This window comes from Cupressus sempervirens, chromosome 8 (assembly GCF_028749045.1).
Source record: "Cupressus sempervirens isolate cs-2001-9-10 chromosome 8, ASM2874904v1, whole genome shotgun sequence".
NCBI lineage: Eukaryota > Viridiplantae > Streptophyta > Pinopsida > Cupressales > Cupressaceae > Cupressus > Cupressus sempervirens.
The window spans coordinates 164,469,311-164,472,668 of record NC_143125.1 but is presented as its reverse complement, the minus strand read 5'-3'; the positions used below and the strand labels follow the sequence as shown (position 1 = coordinate 164,472,668).

At 28.9% G+C, this 3,358-nt stretch overlaps 1 long non-coding RNA gene across 1 annotated transcript; it reads right to left on the bottom strand.

Moving 5' to 3' along the window:
• Window positions 1-1,241: 1,241 nt before the first annotated feature.
• Window positions 1,242-2,932, bottom strand: LOC149542073 (uncharacterized). Its single transcript, XR_016355176.1, has 2 exons — window positions 2,815-2,932; window positions 1,242-1,796 (listed from the first exon to the last, which is right to left on the bottom strand). It is a non-coding gene; the product is annotated as an uncharacterized LOC149542073 (long non-coding RNA).
• Window positions 2,933-3,358: the final 426 nt, after the last annotated feature.

Here is a 3,358-nt window from a genome sequence, read left to right as displayed (position 1 = left end):
AAACACATTGCGGACATGATTGACCAAGATAGAAATGATGGACATTAGTCACACATTCATTCATTAAGGCACCCTCATATCAACATCAAATCTTTCAAGTACTTTGAAAATGAAATCCATGAAAAATTAAAGAATTAAATGAAAAACTATATACGCAATAGAAAAATATATTAAAATTGTGAAAAAAAAATTAATGAAAGAGTTTTAATGACAAGTGCTAAACATTTACTACTATTTGTGTATTCATGTGATAAAAAATTGTGTATATCTTCTTTGCCCAAAAAAATTGTACTTGTAAAATTTCGTAAAATTTGGTTTGTCAAGTTATAAACCACATATTATTCCTATAAGAAAAAAATGAAACTCACAAAAAGTAAATTTATAACAATGGTTGATGCAACTAAATGGTTACAAGTAGTTTGATTTATGCAATAGATACATAGACATGCATCTTTTTTTTGGTAGGCTTATTTTTAGATCCAACATAGAAAAAATCTTCCATTAGCAACCAAAAGAGTTCTTTATATCTAATGTGAGCTTGAAACTACAAGCTCCAATAGACCAATATAACACATTTCACTTTAATTAGATTTTTAGATCAAGGTTCTTCTAGTGACTTGGAAGATGGAAACTCAACATCAAATTTCCTTATGCATCTATAGTCTATAGTATGGCTTCAAATGATTCTCGAATCTTTCAAACAAACTAAGTTTCATCAAATACTACTTTTCAATCTTACATGATTGGATGAAGAAAATGTTTCATTGACTATAACTAGATCAAATTAGAAGGGATGGTAGTATGTTAATATTTGATTGGATCAATTTAATTGTATATAATTTGTGAACCTTTTTTTCTTAATGGTTAAACTATTTTATTACTACCTATAAATATGAACATAATTTTTATTTTGAAAGAATAAATTTCATACCATTCTATTACTTTCATAATTGCTAGCTCAGTGGCATACCTTAAAATTCAAAATGATATAATGTTGGTCGTTTAAAACTATTGTATTTTATAGAAAGTCAAACATTAAGTTATAAGTTCAAGCAATTATGATATTTAGAATAAGAACCATATGCATTGCTTAATGATAAAACATAAAACTATATAATTTTAATTATTATATATAACAGATCTTATAACCAATTTTGATATAAATAGTAATTCATTTACCATTGTATTATAATAAGTATTAAAACTTATATTCCAAATAATGTACTTCCGCTAAAGACCATAACAATTTATATTGTTTCTTATATATTTATCCTTGACCAATACATATCTGTTTAAAACCATGCTTATAAATAAGCATATTAACCATTCAATAAAACACTAATTTCACTTCTATAATACAACAAACTCCTGTCACATCTTCCTCTATGCAACCTTTATGCAACCAACTCATTGGATGAAACCTCCACAAAATGAACATGTTACCGTACGTACATATAAAACACAGGAAAAGATACCCCAACATCATCTACATGATGTTTTTAGATTTTATTATAAAGAAAACATGTAAACTGTCCAGGTTCACTGAAGAAGAAAGTTATTCTTCTATCACAGAAGTCTTTAGGGAGGGACTCTCTATTATATGTAATTTGATATTTTTCAATAAAATTTCTTCTGAAGAAGACCTTCCACTGTGTCTCTTTTCAGCAAGTAGGATTGCAATGGAACAGTCATTTCTACAGAGACTTGTGTTTTGCCGGACATATTGAAACTTGTGTAATTTCCAGAGCCAGCTTGAAATGGATCACTGTGGCCACAAAAGATCCAGCCCAAGCTTCCTGATTTGTTATGACAATACCATGCAAATAATCTTCAGTACAAATTTGTCAAACAAGTCTTTTTAAAGGAAATATAGTGCACTAGCTATTGGTTAAAAGCAATTCCACTTGTTGAAGGAAACATAGTGCACTAGTTATCTCTTGATATGATATTTTTAACAAATCTTTAGAACAATAGTCAGAGATAATAATGAATGTTTCAAATATCAATTAGTTTCATGAGAGACAGGTTCCTGTAAACTACCACTCATAGGATGATGAGATTGAATAAAAATTTACACCTAAATTTTATGACAATATCATAATTTATCTAAACAACAAACAATTTAACAAATTAACAAAAGCAAGTAGACTTCGTCAATCTATCAGATTGTCTGCAAAGTTGTTTCTGAATTTGATTTTCATTGTCTAAATATTTATGCGTCAACATTTCGAATTACACTCAGTAATCTATCATCAGAATGAACATGAAATATGACATAAAGAGTAAATGAATAAAGCGAAATCAGATCCATGCCATCAAAGTGATAACCTCATGATCAAAACTGACAATCTCAAAACAGTCATCCCATATATTTCCATAAGCTTAAAAGTAGAGTACATAGATGCAATACACAAAGATACATTATTTATCTCAACTTTCAAAGAATTAAGAGTATAATTTGCTTGTTTCCCCAAAGCAATTCATTCAGAGAATATAAATTCTCTCTACTTTATTATCTCAATGATAGATTATAGATTATAGAATACGATCTAAAATATGGATTAAAAAGATATACACGGTCACATCCAAAACCTTTCATTCACTTGAACTGTGAAATATTGATATACTATTTGAATTAGATTGTGTGAGATTTTTTGAGCCAATATTTTAGATCCTAATGATCAACTACTAAATTTGAAGAAAGCTAAGAAAGAAATAACATCCATAAAAAAAATCTCACCTAAACTAATCTGAAAAATATATCATTTACAATAAACCCTAAAAACTCAATTTCCTTGCGCAATATATAATTACCTCTAACTTTTGGACTGCCATTTTTTCTGCCATTTGAACAAGGCAGCCCATAAACACTGTTGTAGAACATCATTGATGCTCCTGCAAAATATGATACATGCTTACTAAATCAAAAACTATACGTCTCTGCAAAAATATAAATCACCCACATGAGAGTAGTTCAGTTTATAATGATCATACCTTGGAAACCCAATTCTAAACCAACCATCACTGTAAAAAGAAGCAATAATTTATTGAATTTCAACCCAATCTCATCAACTTCATGAATTATTCCTGCTACCTTAAAAAGCCAATCGGCTTTTAATCATTTATAGAATGGCAAAACTCACGGAACCGTACAAAGTATAGAAGAAAGTTTTCATATGATTTAGTGGGATGACTAGAAAATTGATGTATTTTGACAGCTGCTGAATTATCTACCATTCAATGTGGACAACACGACGCATCTTCGTACTGAAAATTGAACTTTCCATTGCATTTATCACCACCCATTATAAATATTTAATTATCAAATTATACGCGTGCAAAGGAAACAGCCAAATAA